Raw genomic sequence first — 21318 nt, forward strand, 5'->3', positions numbered from 1 at the left:
ATTAATTCTCTTTGGAGGGTCCAAGGCTAACACATGCAAACGGCACATCTCTTTGTTTAACACAAAGACTCACGTGTCGAATTCTGCACCCCTGCCACACACACAGCATTTTAGAACTCTGCAAGATAGCCATTTTGCAAGAGTGGGGAAGTAACAGTTTGCTCGGAGGATGTGTGGGTATAAATAGATGTGCAGACAGAAGGAGAAATTTATATCTCAAATATAATAGCACACCAAAAAATACAAATTAAAAAGCAGAATACTGACAGAATTCCTTCTTTCCAAGCTTAAGATTTAAGTCCTCTTAACCTGCAGCATCCTCCAATTCCAGGTGTTCTGAGGCCAGCCTGATTCCCCACCTAGACCTGTCCCTCTGCAGTAGGCCTCCCGGGATCTCTGGGCCCAGGGTCAGCACTTAGACAGCAAGTGGACTTCGGGGCAATAGCCACAGTAATCTCATTCATTATTTCATCTTTTAAAAGGCATGAGAAGGATACCTAGGAAGGTAGAGACAGGAGCTAGAGAGACATGGAAGTGGCAAAGGGGAAAAACCAGCCTGAAAAAAAGAAAAAGCTTTCTCGATTCCCATAAAAAAATCAGAGCTTTAGCTTGGGGTGAATAAATGGCTATTTAACTCGAAAATCACACAGGTCTCCCAACCCTTATGCCATCCAACATCTGTCCCTACATACATCCACCTCCACTGCCTCCAAAAAACCCAAAACCTGTTAGATGAGGAAGGAAAAGAAATAACGTGGGAGATTTCCCCCTTTGTAAGAAGGCTTTTTCCCCAAACAGCATTATTTGAATATCTTGTTACCTTTTCTTCCCCCCAAAAAAATCCACTTGAGGGACTTGAAGAGAGAGATAAACAAGGAATCCCTGCCCCAGGTGAGAAGAAAATGAAATCGAATTTGCCCTACCTTGGTTTGTAGAAGCCAAACCTCTAGACAGACAGATTAAGGGAGTGAGCATGTTGGGTATATCCAGTCGTGTCTTCTCGCTTGCATATCCACATAAGAAAGACGAAGGATAAATAAAAGGAAGATCATTTAAAATCCAATTTAGCGCGAATTTTGTCTTAATCTTGTGTCTTGAAGAGATGCAAATTCAACGAAAAAAAAAAAAAGATGGACTTCAAAGGTAATTCAGGGTATGGAGAGCAGCTCACAATGCAGAATCCCGAGTGATTATTCCGTTTGCATGTGAGGTTAGTGGCTGGACTATTTTTTTTTTTAATGATTCTTCTGGCAATTACGGTTTTTGATTTTTGGAGCTTTAGTGGAGGAGGCTCTGTGTAGAGAAGGGGGCCGGCTCTGTCCCTCCGTGGAGCATGGTCATTCCCAAAGCGTCCCCTTCCTAAGGGGGAAAAAGAGGCGGTCAAGGTTTGATTCGAGTGTCCCCCAGAGGGTGAGAAAAATGCATTCCGAAAAAGAGATCAATTCGTTTTAAGGAAAAGGGGGAGGAAACCCTGCATTTCCCACAGAGTGCACACGAGAGGAATTGCAAACAGCTGGCACCGGTCTATAAATAATTCAGAAAAGGTCTGGCTATACCATTCCTGGGACAGGCATGGATGCGAGGTGGGAAAGCCAACCTGAATGGAGGAGGAGAGAGGGAGGGAGGGAGGGAGGGAGGGAGGGAGCGAAGGAGGGAAGTGGGAAGCAGGGAGGAAGGGAGGGAGAAGCGGCTCCACGTAGCAACACACACTCACTCACACGCAGAAACACAACCCCGACTTAACTCGCCAGCAAGTGCGGCCCCCAGCCCCATCTGCAGTGCTGCTGACATGTCTGTCTCGTTCTCCCCATCGTCTCCAACAGCAGCGCCTCCTCCCACCCCGGGCTCGCGCTGAATGGGTTGTGATTGTGCACCGGGTGCACACTGGGCATTCCCTGGAAGGGGCACACTGACACGCGCGCACACACGCACGCGCCCCCGCGCGCGCACTCACACTCACCCCCGCGCACACTCACGCCGCCGCCGCCGCGCTGCTGTGCAGCTCACGGGGCTTCACCTGAAACGTGTCGATTGGACGGATGGTCGCGGCGCGTGGCTCCGGCCCGGGGCACCGATGCCCAGCCTCTCTGCTCGGTAAGGGGACTAACCCCCCAAAAAAACACCATAGAGTGCCCTATCCCTTCACCCTGAAAAACCTTTTTTAAAAAGCCACGTCCAAATGAGCAAGTGCCGGGCTCTGCAGGCTTTAAGAGCTTTACTTAATGCCAGGTTGGTTAACGGCTCCACTGCTTCGACGCTTTATCTTCCTGACACCCCCATGCCCCCCCCCAAACTGAGACAAGAGACTCCAAGGCGAATATTTACGTACCGGCTCGGAGAGCCTGGGCGATAGCAGGGTCTCCGGAGAGGGGAGGCCGGTGGCCGAGGATGGAGGATTTTCCTTTCCGGCAAAGCAGGATTAATAATCCGTCTCGGAGGGTTTTGAAGTTCACGACTCTTCTTTGCAAAGCAAAGGAAAATGCATCCGGACGCCAGCACTTCTGGAGGGTGGTGCTCAGAAATCACCCAGCCGAGCACTTTCGATAGAGCAAAGCCCCGAGATTTCCTAGAGGTGAAGAAGCCGAAGGAAGTGGTTTTTCAAAGGGGGTGGGGGACCTGCCTTTCTCCAAAAAGGTGGGGGGTGGAGAGGCAGGCGCCCAGATTCCAGCTGGTGATGATGGGAGCCGGGGGAGGGGAAGCGGGCGGGGGCAAGTCAACCGCGCGGCGGCGGGAGAGGAAGAGGAGGAGGGGGAGGAGGGGAGAGTAAGAAAACGGGGGATTAATCACCGGGTACGGGGGCAGGGCGGGAGATCACAGGCTGCCTGGTCTGGATTTGGGTCTCACACTCAAAAACGTGCCCCCCCACACACACACACGCACACACCCCTACCTCTCACACACTGCTCTGGTGGGAGGAGAAACCCGCGAAGCTAGGGAAGATGTTCCTGCTCCCAGAGTGTGTGTGCGCGCGTGTTCTCTTTCTCCACATCCCCCTCCCCACCCCCAGACCCCTTCACCCCCTCACTCCTAATGCTAAGTCTCTGGCGGAGGCAGCTTCCCACGTCACGTGCTGGGGGAAGTGGGGTAGGAAGGGGGAGAACGCTTAGCCGAGTCCGTGGCGCCTCCTGCCGGCCGCAGTGGGGAACGGCAGCGAGGAAGGGCGGCCAAGGGGTCGGGGGAGCGAGACAGTGCCCCCGGCGGGCGGCCCCGCTCCGCTGCGGAAAGCGTCTCCAAGGCGGAGCTGCGGTTTGAGATTTACGATCCTTGCTTGATTTTCCATAAATCAGCCTTTGCTTCCTCAGTACGTGGCGTGTGCTGGACGCAGTTTAAAGCCGGGTTCTTGCCTTCAAGGGGCTTAAGATCTATTCTGAGCCCATGAGGCTGACGCGTAAAACGGGGGGGAAACAAAGCAAGGTAAATGTAATTAAGGGCTACATTGTGTAGTACAGATTACATGCGTGCTTTGCTGACTGCTAGTGAAGGTTTGAAGAATTTGGAATTTTTCATTAAAGTAGATCCTGTTATTTAAAGACCTTGAGAAGAAGATGATGAGACAGGTGAATAATCCCTAAATAAAACTAGATTTCAGGGCATTTAAAAACCCACCCTCTTGTAAAAAGCAAACATCTATTCATTTCTCTCCCTCTTAAGCTGCTTTCTATTTTAACAGTACTTATCACCATCTGTAGTATTGTTTACTTTTAATATTAGTATCATTGTGGAGGCATCATTTTTATTCAGATCCGTTGTCTCTTCAGAGATACAGAATATTACAGTGGTGGAGCATTTTCATCCTGGTTATGTCCTGAGCTTCTTACCCACATTCCTGAGAAGCAGCCATATAAACACACGGGTAACAATCCTGTGTGAAGTGTTTACACCTAGTAGCTGGGTGCTTTGATCTATATAGAATGGGGTCCTATAGACCAGACAGCACCCATAATACATCTGAACTAATTCTTTCATGTTTCCTGATTTTGATAGGCCGAATCTTTGAATGTAAGATTTTTAACACACACACAAACACATAAGCATTACAAGAAAACACAAATACAGTGTGTTCACATGTGAATTATTCTGTCTCAGTAATGGTAGAGCTATTTTTCTAAGTCAGGGTAAGGCTGACCTTCCACCTCTTTGGAGAACTGCAGAGGCGCCCTGAATTGCTGTGCCCCTTGACACACGAGGGCCAACCCAGCCACTGCAGGTGTAGATTTCCAGTTGTTAGCATGTGGATTCGAGCAGGGGTGTAGGATAAGGAGAGCAAGAGCCCTGTGGGGCTTTCCTGAAACACTCCTCCTGGGAATGCCCATTAACTTCACAATAGTATCCAATCTCACTCAAGGCTGACCTTTAATCTACTTTTTTTTTTTTTTAAACCTCAGAGTCCACCCTCCCCTTCCTATCCCTGATCCTCTTCACCAAAATTGGACCAATTCTCTTATTTTATTCCTTTCCTGGACCCAACAATTCCGTTCCTGCCTCTTCACTTTTGCAAGTATAGAGAAGGATGAGATCTCAGATCCCCTCTCCCTAACTAAGTCCACCCTCTCTTTCAGTTTCTAGCTCAAGTTCCAAGTCCACAGAAGATATTTTTCTGTCAACCAAGCCTGAACTGATTTCTGTAACAATTTCAAGGATTTTTAAATGAGGTCTGGCACCGCACCACCATCCCCCTGACCCCGCCCTGCATTTGGAAATGTGTAGAGGAATCTGCACGAAATGACTGGGTGATGCCACTGGCATGTACGACCCAGGCACGAGATACGACACCTACCAAATTGGACATTGGTCCCGCACTATGAAGAACTGGCCCAAAAGGAGAACAATACTTCCACAAGCTATTTATCTTGAACTGTATGAAGCTACTGGTATTTAATCATATGAAATAACCATTAATTATTGACTTATAATAAAAAGGCAATTTCATAAGGTTAAACTTAAAGGTGTATCCTTACGTACAGTATACCTCTTATCTTCCCAGTTAGTTGTTCAACTACTTAGGGAGACAGACCAGCATCTAGGTATCCATATATTCCCAGCACTAGGCTGTTGGTTGGCAACCTCAGAAGTTCCCCTGGGGCAATTCAAAATGGCCCCAGTACAGAGAGGGCAAGGAGAGACCAAAGAAAGAGGCAGACCACTCCAGATTGGTAGGTGGCCATTGTAATAAGCAAAGGAACTTACATACCAGGCTTGCTGTCTTGGGCAGCTGCAAGATGAGTAGATCTCCACACCTGCTGGACCTAGACAGCAGCCCTAACAGGGTTCAGTCACATATTCATTCCAGATGGTGTCACTAATACATCCTCTCAGGGTTGCATCCTTGAAGTGGCTCCTAGGGCAGGAACAGTGGGTGAAATGGATATTCCAAGGACAAGGGGAGGGTGTAAGGAGTCTTCATATTGCCTGGGTCCAAATCGTGGGTCAACTGCTGGTCACATCCTCTTAATGATCTCCTCCAATAGTGGTGCAATTTCACACATGTGGGGTCTCAGTAAATATTAAGGATTTTTTATGACTGTTAGAAACCACTTTCCCAAGCAGTCTTGCCAACTCTGGAAGAGCTAATTCTAGGGACCATGCAGCCTGTGAGCAGAAGGTGGTATCTCTTCTCCATGGTGTCCAGTGCCCATTTAATGAGGGAGACCTCTCTCCTTATTTCTCAGACTTCCTGTCACTCACTTGCACTTCTAATGAACAACCTTTGCCTCCAAGGACCACAAACCTTTCAATAAAACTGTTTTCAGAGATCACCCAGATTCATGAAATTTGAAACACCATTTCTCAGTGTTGCAAATATGCACTTCCTAACTCCTAGTCAGCAAAGAAAGAAATATTCTAACACGACAAGATGTTGGGTTATAATTCACAGCATTATTTATTGAGGTAAAAGCTCTCACCTGAGGCTGCTAATGACACTGTTGGAGGTATTCTGCCAGCTCACTTGACCCAAAGGATCACAGGAGATGCAAACAGTCCATGGCCCCATCAGCAGATGCAAAGCCCATGCCTTGTCTGGAGAAAAAAGACAGAAGTATATTCATCTCACAGCATCTTTCAGATCAAACATGGAAACGAAAGGGTAGGGCCTGAAGCTTACAATTTGGAGTCCTTCTTTAAGGAAAAGTGTGGAAAATTTGATCGAAAGTAAATACATAAAATGAGAAAATATATCACAACAACTGAAGAATTCTGATACTTATAAATGCAACACTTTAAAATTAAATAACATTTTTTATTAGTTGCTGCTTGACTCTTCTGTAATACTTGCTTTTCTACATTTTTTTACTTCATACTCTTTGAGTACCTCTTCACATTATGATTATTAGATCATTTTCTATAGAAATAATAGAAAGAATCCAGGATGATCTTTACCATGGTTGTTCAAAAATTGTTTTTTATTGTTGATCATTTGGAAAAATTTCTTACTTATTGGTAGTAGTACATTTCACAGAATCGTTGAATTAGGGAAAACCTTTATCAAATTTTTTTTATATATAAATTGTAAGGGTTTCAAGTTTTCTTGTACAGTGACTAATCTTAAATATCCCTTGAATTGATGACACTCATTAACCAGTTTGCAATGTATTATAAAGTTTTACATTATCCTCATCAATGTCAGTATTTTGTCTCAAACTTACCAAAAATTTAAACCATTTCCCAATGTGTACATATGACTCACTCCTCTTCATTAACTGGATTATCAAACAATCCAGGAGCCTATTCATTACTTCTATTCAAAATTTCTCTTTTCTAATTGATACAGCCACTGTGGAGAACAGTATGGAGGTTCCTTAAAGAACTACAAATAGAACTACCATATGACCCAGCAATCCCACTACTGGGCATATACCCTGAGAAAACCATAATTCAAAAAGAGCCATGTACCAAAATGTTCATTGCAGCTCTATTTACAATAGCCCGGAGATGGAAGCAACCTAAGTGCCCATCATCGGATGAATGGATAAAGAAGATGTGGCACATATACACAATGGAATATTACTTAGCCATAAAAAGAAACGAAATTGAGCTATTTGTAATGAGGTGGATAGACCTAGAGTCTGTCATACAGAGTGAAGTAAGTCAGAAAGAGAAAGACAAATACCGTATGCTAACACATATATATGGAATTTAAGAAAAAAAAAATGTCATGAAGAACCCAGGGGTTAGACAGGAATAAAGACACAGACCTACTAGAGAATGGACTTGAGGATATGGGGAGGGGGAAGGGTAAGCTGTGACAAAGCGAGAGAGAGGCATGGACATATATACACTACCAAACGTAAGGTAGATAGCTAGTGGGAAGCAGCCGCAGAGCACAGGGAGATCAGCTCGGTGCCTTGTGACCGCCTGGAGGGGTGGGATAGGGAGGGTGGGAGGGAGGGAGACACAAGAGGGAAGAGATATGGGAATATATGTATATGTATGTATAACTGATTCACTTTGTTATAAAACAGAAACTAACACACCATTGTAAAGCAATTATACTCCAAAAAAAAAAATTTCTCTTTTCTTCTTAGAGAATTATAGTTTTGGTATAATTTGAAAAAATAAATGTTGCAATTTGCTTCCCAAAGTCAGACTGATTTCTATTGATGTCAGGGCTAATCTTTATCTTTTTGTTTCATATTACATTAATTATTATCTAAGTTTTCTCTTGGTTCTTTAATAAATAAATGTAGATAATAAAAGAAGGAACTCTTCAAATATGTCCCAAACAGCAGTCCATAATTTCTCATTTGTTTGGTTAAAATGTCCCAAAATGTCTTTCCAAGGTGCAGGTTAAGTGGCACAATCAAGCTTTATCAACTATTTTGAATAAACTTTTCTACATCTCTATGTTCACGTTTCCCTTCCCAGCCTATGAAAAATTTTAGAGCCTTAATATTGATGTACACATGTTACAAAGCTTGAGCAGCTTTCTAATGGGAAACATTACACTTTGATTCTTTAAAGAAAACTCTAAGTTGTAACATACTCTACTGGGGAGAAAATCTAAAAGGAAAAAAAGCTGCGACAAAATACAAAAGTGGTCAACGACTTCAGGTGAGGTGGGGGGCAGTTTTCCAACTAGAACAAGGGAACGACCCATGGAGCACATGTTCTGTGACACTTTTATGTCAGGATACTGGGTGAGTAGGTGCAAGGCGCAGGTGGAGTTTTCCTGGAAGTTTTCCTTGGGACAGCTGGCAATAACTTTACAGGAAACTGATGGCAAGCTGCATAAATATATCTCACTAAACCCAAATTAAATTATTCCCTACTCAGCTTCCTCTTAGCTTCATCTCCAAGATGCTCACCGCCAGTCCAAGGACACCCAGCGTGAAGGAAAATCAGAGAAAGTTGGAGTGGAAAGAGACAGCAATCTTAAGTGATTTGCAATTAAAATATGCTACTTTTGCAAATTCTACTAAAACATTTGGACAATTAGGGCCCCTCCCACAGTCTTGGAAGGGGCCCCAGGTGAATGGCTGGGAGTCTGAAGCTGCATTAGCTTCAAAGTGGGTCTGTCCCCGCTCGTTACCTCAAGTAAAACAGGCTTCCTGGTTTCCAGAGAAAATATTCGAATGTTTATCACCTCTGAAAAAATAATTCATAAAGGCTTAGCTGACAACATGCATGTTAATGCCTTCTGCTGAATCCAATCCATCTTCTTTTGCTTACTATTCCTGGAGTGTACAGGAAACACGGGCAGAACATTCAATTTTAATCACTCTCACAGGCATACTAAGATCCTACCATCATTACTCTTTTAAAAGAATCTCTATTTTGTTCTTATCATAATGATATTAATTATTCAACTCAGACAATCTTTTTTCAAAGGGATAAACCACCTTCATCCCCTTGTGTGAAGCCCTCCAACAATGAAAAACGTCTTTATTATCCACCGCAGTTTTTTGAGCCTGTTGTGTACATTGTGAACAATACACTTCTAGACATTTGCATTGTGTACTCAAGGGAACATTTCTTTAATACTTCCCCAAATGGGCCCTTTTCTTTTCCAAATTATACAACGGGGGCAGAAGGGAGGAGAGAAAAAAGGGAGGAATAAATAAGACTTTCAGAAAGAGGACTGAATCTAGGACTGAATCTAGAAAGCAGGAGATGTGATGAGATAGTAGGAGTTCTCTGTAACAGAGAAAGGGAAGACCCCACATGGTGTTATTTCTAGCAGCACTCAACTCCTGCGAGAACACACCCCAAGTGGAAATAACCCGCTATTAAGCACAGTTAGAGTTGGCACTGCCTTATTGTTTTTTCCCCTCCTCCAACATAGCAAAGATATGACAACACTGCATCTGACCCAGCTGTTTTTGTTTTTGTTTTTGTTTTAACAAACTCTTTAGAATCTTGCTTTTTCTTCCACCTAGAAAGGTCTTCTGTTTCTTTTTCTTTTCTTTTTTCCATCTAAGCACGGGGTGGGGGGAAAAAACCATCTCTAGTCTCACCATTATGGTGAAAAGAAGATGCACTCTTCTGATGTTTCAGTGCCAGATTGTTCAAGCTTCTTGAGAAATGTGCCCCAATTTCTTTTACTACAGACAATGTGGATGAGAGACTGTCTCTATCTGAAGGCATTTTGAAACACCGTATTACCAGAGGCAGTCAGATAATGATGTGAATGATAAAACAAAATGGAGATCAATTTTGTAATTCTCCTCTCACTAGTTCCCTTCTCTCGTCACTTCACGCTCTTCTCTGAAACTTCTTAACGTTTTCCTTTGTGAGCCATGTGTCAGTGCCCCCAATATTCCTTTTCCACTTTAGCATCTGCCACCTTCCATGTGGATCTTTACTCCTGGAACCATCGCTGTCATCAGCCTCTGGGCAGATACCACCTCTTTTTCACGCTCCTTCAGAGAGTCCTTCTATCACGCAGCGGAGCTTTGACTGACAGTGACTTCTGCCCACTTCTCCTGGCCCCTCTGCTCCCATCGCCCTGCACCCTTCCCATTCGCCACCAAGAGACCTTATGTGGAGCCCAGTTAAAGGAAATAATGACAAAGCAGCTTAGGGATCTCCTGCCAGAGTTGAGGGAAGGGAGAGGCCACAGGGAGACCTGGGCAGGCTGTTGAGAGAACACGGAGTCACAGGGGTGTGAGACGATCACGTGTGGAGTCAATGGTCCCACAAAATAAATGTGAAATTAATGTGAAATCGTGTGAATTAAGATGATTTCATTAGGGTGTGTGTGTGTGTGTGTGTGCGTGCGCGCGCGCACGCACACACACACACCAGCGCTTTGAGAGAATTCTGAGGCGCAACCTGAGGCAAAGGGTGGTTATTCCTCACATGTCCCCAATCCGCATGATTAGCCTGAGAGGGACGGAGCATAAGCTGCACGAGGGCAGGGCCCGGACCATTTTGTTCATGGCAACATTCCTAACACCCAGAGCAGTGCCTGAATGAGTAAATAAATGAATGACTTCTAAGAGGACCTAAAAGATGAGTAAGTATTTAAAGAAGGATTTTCTCTGCCGCTGTAAGAGCTGCGTTATGATGACCCTGCTTGAACTTCTCAACAGGCTCCCCACTAATGGGATTTAGTTCAGACTCTCCCCTGACAGGTGGGCTCCTTCACACTATGGCTCCAACATCTCTCTCCTCTGTATTTCTTCATAACATCCAGTCATTTTTTTCATTTTGTTTTAAAATTGAGGTTTATTTTCTCTTTAAATTTAGATTTCAGTTTTCTCAAAGTTATATAAGAAAAGAGTTTAAAATACTCGAAATAGCTCAACCGCAGTCCCCTGACCTCCCATCACCACCATTTCCCACTCGCTAAAGGCCACCACTTTTAGCTCATTTAATTGAAGCTGTTGGCACTAGCCCTCCCAGCTCAAAATGACACACTTACAACTGCTACTTCTTAATTTTTTAAATTTATTCATTATCTATTGGCATCCTACTATGGAAGATAAGGGTTTGCATCTTTTTCAAAAACAAAAACTAATGTACCACATATAAGCACACTTCCTATCTACCCTCATATTCTCCAATATATGCATATCATAATTATACTTAAATCAATATTCACTTGCAGATGTCCTATAAATGTCCTTTACCAGGTTTGGTTATCTTGTATCTTTAGTCTCCCTTAATTTGGACTAGTCCCTCCACCTTATTTTGTCTTTCATGACATTGACATTTTTGAAGAATCTGGGCCAGTTATCTTGCAAAATATTTCACAATCTGGAATTGTCTGACTTTTGTGCCCATGAATAGATTAAGGATAAACATTTTTGGCAAGGTGATGTTGTGAACTTCTCCAATGCATGTATTAGGAGACACATGATGCCAGTGTGTCCCATTGTTGATGATGCCAAATTTAATCATTGATTTAGGGGGTATCTAACAGATCTCTCAATTATAAAGGTATATTTTCCTCTTTGTAACTGCTAAGTAATATGTTGGGTGATAATTTGAGACTATGATCCCACGTTCCTGTTTCCTAATAACTTAAGGACAAAGGGTATTAAAAAGAAATCTTAAACTTCACATCTAGTGTTTATTGTTGGTAGTGGTATTAGTGCAGTAATTATGAACAGAAATAAAAAATTATATATATGTATATAGGCTCTATCCACTAAAAGAACTAATAGCAAGCAGTGACACCCCAGTAACAATAAGCACACCTAGCACCCAGATCCTGGCTTCTAAGTACCATTCTCCACTCCAAGTAACCTGGGATCCTTGGCAAAATGGCTGATTTCAGGCTGAGTCAGGGAAAATGAAAGGGGAGCCCAGAGCATCTTGTTTGGTTTGAAAGCAGGATATGCTCTAAAACTAATGGGGATGTGTCCAAAGGACAGAATCCAACTTAAAGGGTGTCCAACTGACCAAATTTGGGACTATTTTAGCATAAAAAAAGAAAATGATCATTATTGATTATGACACATTGAATAAAAAGAGACTCCATTTAGTCCAAAGAGAATGGTGGTGGGTGGAGGGAAGAAAAGTTCTTCTTCACAAATATCCTAGCTAATAAATGCTGAAGGAATGATGGAGTTAGAGAATCATCATTTTTACAGTTTCCAGTGTAACAGCTGATCATCAGTGAATACTAATAAATGCTTTTTTGATGACGATATTTAGCAAGACACAACTATATGGTGTACTTACTCTTAACCTGTAAAACTAAAGTCCTTTTTTAAAACTTTAAAATGTATATTCTCCCACATCTTACAAATATCTCTTCCCCTTCATCCATGTTTACTAATATTGGGTTGGCCAAAAAATTCATTCAGGTTTCTCCATAACAGCTTACAGAAAAATCCGAACAAACTTTTTGGCCAACCCAATACATTCATAAACTCTTCCAAGTTTCCTTCTTTGCAAATTTTTTCTTTTATCCATTGGTGGATATCTGTGAGCACTGATTCATGTATAATTTAATGACTCTGTAGAGAAAAATGCTTTAGCCTCTATTTAGGAGCCATTTCTGAAATTCTTCTTTAAACAAAAACATTTCACAAGTTTCTTTTTACAAAATCATAACATACTTGTCTAAGTTAGCTACTTTACTCCAAATTTTAAAATGCCATTTCAAAAAACATTAACCAAACACTGACCATGTGTGAAGGAGAGTGCTAAGTATTGTTGGAAAAACTAGAGTAAGTAAAACACATCCCTGCCTTCCAGAAGTTAACAGTCTAAATAAAGGAGAACAGTATGTAAGCAAAGAAACAGTAAAATGCAGATCTATTTGACCCCTATGATAGAGATAAAAGTCAGATGCTAAAACCTCAGAAGTAAGACCTATTCATTCCAACAGAGTGTGGAAGATTGCTTTAGCGGCCCCAATTCTTCATCTCTTCATATCACCACACCCTCCGCCATGTAACTCTGCAGTGCCCCTTCCGTTATGGCAGGGACATCCTTGCTTACACCTTGACTTTGGGTTTGGCAATGTGACTTGCTCTAACCAATAGAAAGAGGCGGAACTGATGGAGTGTCAGTTCCAGATGTAGGTCTCAAGAAGTCTACACATTCCTGCTTGAGCTCTCAAACCTCTGCCACTGCCACAAGAAGAGCATATCTAGGCTAACGTGCTTGTACTGGGAGGGAAGAAGAGACATGCCGAGTAAACTGAGACACCCCAACTGAGCCCAGCCTACTTCAGACAATCTTCAACCAACCCACAAATCTGTGACAATAAGTGCTTGGTGGTTTAAGCCACTGAGTTTTGGGGTGGCTTAGGGTACAGCAATTTTATGGCAATAGTTAACTGATATACAGAGGGATAAAGGAAATTTTGCACCTCAGAGGATGCGGTACTAGTTGTGAACTTAGAAGGAGTAGACTTCTTTTTATTGAGATATAATTGATATATAACATTATACTAGTTTCAGGTGTATAACATAATGATCTGATATTTGCATATATTGCAACAAAAGGATCGCCACATTGTCTAGTTAATATCTATCACTATATATAGTTATTTTTTTCTTGTGATAAGAACTTTTAAAACCTATTCTCTGAGCAACTTTCATACCTACAATACAGCATCATTAACTGTAGTCACCATGGGGTTAGACCACTCTGACCATTTCCTTCTGAGCTGAAGGAAAAGCACAGGCAGAAACTCAGAGACACATTCAAGTAATAGCAAGCAATGGAATGCAAAGTCCAAGGAGGAATATAGTAAAAGTATCGAGGTAGGTTCTGGAGCCTGTTGAATTCCATACTAAGGAATCTTCATCTTATTTTACACTCTATGAGAGGAATTTAATCTGGCCTAGACTTCTGGGAAATAATGTTGGCAATAATCTGGGCCAGGTGCAATGGAGGAAAAAAATATCAAGTTAAGAATGATTGATTCCCAACTACATACTGAGTGCTTTACCTTAACAATCTCATATAATCTCTCAATAATACTATGAAGTAAATATTGGTAACCCCTTATATAGATGAAGAAAAAAACATACTGAGATGAAGTAATTTTCCCCAAATCTCACAGCTAGCAAGAGCTAGAGCTGGGGTTCAAGGTCAGGTCATGTGGCAAAAAGGTCAGGTTGCATGCTCTTTCTACTGTGATAATTTTGCTTCCCAAATATTGGATCCAGGCAAATTAGGAGGCCATTGTTGTACTCTAGGCAGTGGTAATGAATTTCGACAGTGGCAATGAGAGAAGAGGGAATATATTTTCGAGAGATTATACAACTGTGTTTATTTATTTATGTTGCCAAAATTAAATTGCCAGAATGTAGCAACTGGCAGTCAGAGCACGACAAGAATATTCCACGTTTTTGAGCATGACTAACTGAAGTGTCGCAATGCCACTAAGATAGAGGATACAGGAAAAGCAGACGTGGTGGTAAGAAACCAAAGACACCAAATTTTGTCATCATCTTAGGGAACTTTCTGACTAGTAATAATGTTAATAATAACCCGCGCTGAGCACCGTTCTAAGGCACTGTGCTACGTGCTTTGTATTAATTAATTAACTTGCTCATCCACACAACAACCCTGTAAGTCGGTGCTGTTATTATCCCATATTATTGATAAGAAAACCAAGGAACTAAGAAGTCAAGGAACTTGCACAAGTAGCAGTGATGCTTGGATATGAACACAGGCAATCTGGCTCTTAGGACTACACTCCTGAATCAGTCATTAAAGGCTCTTCAACGTGTTAGGCCCTAGTCCCAACTATGTTCGTCGGGGCAGGCAAGGTTATGCTGCAGTGAAGAGCCCCCAAACCACAGAGACTTAACACAACCAAAGATCACTTCCTGCACGCTCAAAATCCACTGCAGATTCAAGCAACCCTTCATGACATAGTTCTCCATGTGTTGACAAAACATTCCCTCTTGCCTCAATCTTACGTCACTTCCACAGCCACGTGTGCCACCAAGATAGCAGCCATAAGGAAGGAGAGGGATGGCATTTCTTGAGCTGGCTGTTAAATGTTTTGTCCTAAAGGAGATGCATCTCATTTCTGTTCACAGCCCATCAGTCAGAACTAGCCTGTGGCCAAGCCCAGCTTCGCGGGGGCAAGGAAGTATAATCTTACCTAGAAGGAGTGGGGCCATAAATATTGTGAGCAGCAGTGATACCTACTTCCTCAACTACTTCCTCTCCTAACAACCAGTAATTAGACATTTGAGTCTGAACACTCAAAGTCAAGGTGAACGCGCTAATTTACAATGTCTTTGGATAAGCATGCATACTCGTATATCTTGATTTCTATCTCCTGTCTCAGAATCCAGAGTGTTCATGCTGTCCCCTGTCACCACTCGTATTCCTGTCCAGGGAGACTGAAGAGATCCAAGACCTAATCCATAGGCTTTGCAAACTTTAAAGCACATGAGTAGTATCATTCTATCTGATACTAGGATCTTTATTCACCCTCAGTTATCTACTAACCAGTCATTCAATAGTCATGGAACACCTAGACTAAAGACATCCTACTAGGCACTGCAGAAGATACAAAAAATTTTAATACCTGTCCCTGCCCTCAAGGAGTTACAGTTTCATTAAGAAACCTGGTTGTGTCCATGGAGTGTTAAGAAACATAAGCAAAGCAGCAGAATGCATGTGACAATGAGAACCTCTGATAGGAAATACTATTCCAGAGATCACGGAAGAACAAAATGCGGAATTTTTCGAAATGGTTTTACAGAAGAATCTTAACGGTTAAAGAAGTGAGAACTCAAATGTATGAAGTAGCCAGATGTAAGGATGGTGGGGGCTATGGTGCTCTATCTGAAGGCTTTCAAATTCTGGGAGGAGCACACACACACCACACACATCAAACAAAACACAGCTTCTTGTAAGTATCTGGATATAAGCTCTGGGGTTCAGAGGACTGCCCCCAGGGATATCTTTGTGCTACCTGATAACAAAGCCTTACATTATAAAGGTAATTTCAGACAGACAAGATATAAGGGAGATTGAAGGAGGTGGTCTTCAGAATATCTGCTCTCCCAGAGAATCTGGCCACAGGAAAGTTTGCCAGATCTAATAAAACAAGATGCTAATACATAAAGAACTGAAGCACATCTTGCCTAAATTAGCACAAATTTCAACTTAGTAAGGTCAAAATTAATGAGGTTTTCCTGTACTTTGAAATGTATTTGATGGCATGATGAATGTTAGAGCTAAAAACTTAACTATCTAATAATGTCAACATCTAAAGGAAGAACAAGGGGAGCTATAGATTTTGTGAGTTTTTAAAAGAGAGTACATTGACCCTTGATGCCAAGATTCTTAGAATTTGGTTAAGCAGGACATCCAATTGTATGTCTTATCTTGACCCTTAAAAATGACTGACCATCCCATTTAATTTGAAAGGAACTTAAATTTAAAATTATTAATAAAGATTCAAAAATCTTTTCTTTTGTATTAGTATTTTAATTACTTTTACATTAAAATAACTCTTTAGCCTATACCTTAATTTTAAAACACTAGCTGTTTATGTCATTTGTTTTGATTTTTATAGATATTTATGTATATATTTCATTTTTATGTAGTTGTAATATATGTGATTATGTAACCTCTATTCGTTTTTCATTTAAATCTACTTTTTATATCATTTTCTAGGTATCTACATAAGTCATACATTTATCAAGGTAAAGGTCATAAGTTGTTAATCTATTCCTTAAATTTTGTTTCCAGTTTTTCAATAGGATGAATAATTTGCTACTGATACAGCTAGATATAATACATTTTTTCTCTTAGAAATATTTACTTGGGATGTATTCCCAAAAGTGGGATTATTGATCATTGAGTACTATCACATTTACTGCTTTCATTTCCAATTTTCTCTAGGAAGATTTTAGGAGTTTGCAGAATCTTACTTGCACCTCTTTCTCGACTGCCCTGCAAACTTGGTTTTTATTATCTTATTTATATTTGTTTATATAAGAAGGAGCATCTCCTATGAGCATCCCCTTTAATGTATTTTTCTGCAGCTCTCATCAAGCTTATTGATTTACTATTCATCCTGTGTGCAAATGATTTGCTCCTCTTTTTTTGCCAATCATTCTATGGAGAAGAAATATTAACTTTATCCATAATTATTCTCCTTACATTTGTATATTCAAATTATAGCCATCACATTTATTTTGCACATTTACCCTAGTATAAAATCTTAAATTTGAAGATTTTCCTATTAAAATATTTTAAAATAGTCATCACAGAAACACTTACAGAAATTTCTAACTACCATAAACTCCCAGAAAATTCACATTGCCCTAAGTTATTCACAATTCGGTGAAATTTTGATCAAGTCCAACTTTCCTTGCAATGTGACTTTAGTATTTTGACTTTGAATTACCCAGGCTGACCAGTGTTATAGAAGTTGAGTAAGGTTGGAACTGGGTTTATGCTTTTGTAAAGTTAGCAAATATAGTGCAGAAAAGCCTTATCTGTGGTAGCTTTCCACGGAGCAAAGATCATATGCTTTATAGTACCACCTAACAGCCTAAATCCACACTGTTATTCCAGGAATACATTACTGGGCAATACTTTCACCAGGCACGCTAGAAACATCCTGGCAAGGATCTCACTAGAAAGAGAAATAAATAAAAAATTCACAGTGATTGAGCACTGTTGAGGAAAGGGCCATGTTCCTTCTCGCCACAATGTTAACTATCTCTTTTGCCTGATGCAGTAGTCATCCACCGCTTCAAAGTTAAAGAAACAATAGCCTCATCTTGAGAAATTCCCTGTGCTTTCAGAAGCTTCATTCTTATTATGGAAAAAATACTGCATTAGGAAATTCACTGAAGCAACACTATGACCTTTGCAAGATCACTTCCTGTTGATCTCATCTACTTCCATGGTTTCCAGCACCAACTGTACAACAATGATTTCTGAATCTGTATCCTAGGCCAAGCCCTTCTTCTGGACTTGAGAGCCACATTTTCAAATGCACTGGAGATCGCTACCTAGGAGACTGCTGTCTTTCAGACATTGCACACTCAATATTTCTACACTTATCCATATTCTTTCTTCTCTTGCCAAATCTGCTTCCACTACTATATTCCCTACTGTGGATAATAAGAACATTTACCCAATTGTCCAAGCCGAAATTCTGAAGATGAATCTTGACTTGTCCCTCTCTCACACCTCTCACTCTAATTCATCCCTCATAAATATCTCTTGAATCCATCTCATCCTTTCGTTCTCTACCTTCACGATTTCATTCTAAGCTCTCCATAGCTTAGCCCTGAGCTGTTGCAATAGGCTAATAATTGTTCTTCCAACTTCCAGACTCGACTCCCTCCCATGCACCCAGCACAATACATTAGACGGATCTCTTAGGAATATACATTGATCAAGACACCTCCCGCTTTAAAATTCTTTAACTGTCTCTCATCACTTACAGGATAAAGTTTAAACTGCTTAGCATGGAACCAAGTTACGTAGGATGTTTGTTATTTGCAAAATCCCACCAAAGGGCAGATAAAGACTTGAATTGTTGACTCTACTCAGTGATAAGTTATATGAGTGATTCACTCATATTCTCATATGGGCTGCCCTATAGTTAATAACACAGATCTTATATGCCTAAGTGGAAATAGAAATGCAGTTAATGACTGCATCCCAAGTTTTTCATACTTTCACCTTAGTAAAAGATAGCTATATTATTTAAACCAATTTCTATAGTTTTCGGAGGCAAAGCTTATGTTATATAAATCATAATGGTTTATATTAACTCAACAGTGGATCAATATTTATCAACACTGGGCTTTAATTCTGTGGTCATTTAATATGTTATAGATGCTAATAAACGCATTTACTCTATCTCATGGTGACATATGGATTATAATGGAATCACACAACACAAAAATTCCACTAACTGCAATGACACAGCAAAATCAGTGGGTCTTTAGATCACTGAATTTAGTTTAAGCTCAGAAGAAAAAAGAAAAAAAATCTTTAAAAAAATTGTTTTTGTCAACTTTTTTGTACTTGAATAATCAGTCCTTCAAAATGTATCGCTAGTTACACATGTAAAATTTTTCTTTAAAAATATTGTTAATTTCTGAACAGCAAAACTCCCTCCATTCTCATGAAATTTTATTCCAAGATCGCTTCCAAGACTTAATCTCTGCCTCCCCTACTTGGAAAATTTTCCATTTTAGTATTTCTTTTCTTAAATTAAACATATGCAAAGAACCACCCCATTCAAGGACCAGATTATGGTAAAGTTTTTCTTGTGCTTAAAATAAAAATTCACATGTTGGGTATTCAGAGCATCTTTCAGAAGACTTGTCCCTATGCATGTGGCACAGAAAGACATGTATGGAAGCTTGTTCTATATTTTCTAGGGTTTTATTTATTCTCGCCACTTGGCCTTTCTTTCCTTGTGCTCATTTTAAGAGAATCTGAAAGAGGTGAAAATTCAGGAAGAGATGGTTGACCCTGAGAGTGATGTTCTCCCAGCTCACTCCCACTCTGTGTTCTCCTGTCCCTACTCTGTTTAAGGACTGTTTCCTCATTTATGTTGAAGAAGGAACTCTCTTCATTCCACCACTGAGAGCTCACACTTCTTCCCTCCCACTTGATGGAATCCTGTTTCATGAGAATTGTAAAAATTTGCAGCAAAAACTTTCTGCAATATTTTCTTCAACTCTTTTCTTAATCTCTATATGGTGACTTCAGGCTCAATTTTTCATAAAGATATAATATAAAATTGTATCCAAAGCTGGAGATATCTTTGAGGCCCCAGGTCATATATTCATTAAAAAGGGTGTAGGTGTGCACACAGAGTGTTGGGACTATCCTTTGGTCCTGAACATCACTCTCGGTCACTTAAAAATTATTATCTCAGGTCTGAGGATATTATCTTCCTGGTAATTTATACTCACCACACAGATGTGGTGTGAAGAATAACTAATAAAGAATGTTATAAAGTCTCCTACAAGCTTCACATACTCTACGTATGCTTACTAATTTTAGCATAACTCCCGAATGAAAGAAGTGAAACCCACATGCTTTAATGCCATCCCAAAGTTAAAAAGCCAACCGTAACTTAATTACAACCGAGCCCAACAGAAATATTAATTCACACAATAAACTGATAGATCTACTCATTATAACATGTCTCTCTTTTCATTTCTATATTTGAGAGTAAATATTGATTTGATATTTTAAAAAAGAATGAGAAAACACCCAAGTGACAAAAATAAAACAGTTGGCCAAAAGGACAGCTCTGGGCTTGTAAACTAAATTACAAGGTTTCAACAGGGTGTCAGAAAGGCCACAAATTTAGGATTGTTCGTCATGATCCATTATTAAAGTCATGCTTGAAAAACAAACAAAAAATCATTTTTAACAATAGAACAGTATATGCAATTTTTCCAAAAGGGTCGATAGAAAATCTGGTTCTGCCACTGCTTCAGTTAGTGGATTGAGGAAAGCTGTTTTGCCTACTTTTACTTTTAGGATGTTTTCAAATGAAGAACTGGACAGAACCACCCTGGTCTCTTTCCTCCTAGGAAAGTGGGGCACTGGCAGAAATCTTTCTTCCACTCTCTTGTGCTTTCTCTTGAGCCCCAAAGTTATTCAGACTCAAGAAAAAGAAGACAAAGAAGACTTTTTCCTGTCAGCTTAAAGGTATTCCTCCCTTTGTGAACTAACTTCACTTCATTCAGCCTAATAAATCCTGTCATTCACTTCTCTTTTATCCTTCCACCTTCAAGAAAAGTCCTGGGGCTTCCCTGGTGGCGCAGTGGTTGAGAGTCCGCCTGCCGATGCAGGGGACACGGGTTCGTGCCCCGGTCCGGGAAGATCCCACATGCTGCGGAGCGGCTGGGCCCGCGAGCCATGGCTGCTGAGCCTGTTGCTCCGCAACGGGAGAGGCCACAGCGGTGAGAGGCCCGCGTACCGCAAAAAAAAAAAAAAAAAAAAAAGTCCTGGATGTAAGCATACAGTGACCAAGAGAAACACTAGAAAGAAAAGAGGCAACAGCCCCTGTTGTTTTACCCAGCCCTCTAGAAACAGTACGTTCTCTCTGTGCTTCTTGCTCTGTTGAGAAAAGCAGGAAAACAGCTGCCAGGTTATCGGTCCCAGCTTTGAACTGGGAGCTTCAAATTCCCGCCCAAGGCTGGACATGCCTTGCTAGCCCGTGAAATCTCTCAGCATTCCTAACTGAAGACCTGAGAAGGCTGGACCAGCTGTGCTCGGAGACTGTCAGATCCAGAAGAAGAAACGAACTCCTTTCAGCCGAATGAACGGTTCTCTAGTCTGTGTCCTCCAGCCTCAGCCTCTGAGGCACCCGCCCCACCTAGAAAACACGTCTACGGATTGCTTCCTCCCCATTCCTTAGAGAAGTGGAATTTACAACCATTTTAAAAAGAATTCTCA

General features: G+C 41.1%; 1 protein-coding gene across 1 annotated transcript in view; it reads right to left on the reverse strand.

Moving 5' to 3' along the window:
- GRIN2B (glutamate ionotropic receptor NMDA type subunit 2B) overlaps nucleotides 1-21318 on the reverse strand; it is a 581922-nt gene that overhangs the window by 429247 nt on the left and 131357 nt on the right. Inside the window, exons 3-6 of the mRNA XM_067695747.1 lie at nucleotides 5904-6018; nucleotides 5192-5338; nucleotides 2330-2566; nucleotides 924-1359 (exon numbers count right to left, since the gene is read on the reverse strand). The gene's annotated coding sequence lies outside the window, so the exon portion shown is untranslated. The remainder of the gene's footprint in view (nucleotides 1-923; nucleotides 1360-2329; nucleotides 2567-5191; nucleotides 5339-5903; nucleotides 6019-21318) is intronic.

Source organism: Pseudorca crassidens, chromosome 11, assembly GCF_039906515.1.
Source record: "Pseudorca crassidens isolate mPseCra1 chromosome 11, mPseCra1.hap1, whole genome shotgun sequence".
In the NCBI taxonomy this organism is placed as follows: Eukaryota; Metazoa; Chordata; class Mammalia; order Artiodactyla; family Delphinidae; genus Pseudorca; species Pseudorca crassidens.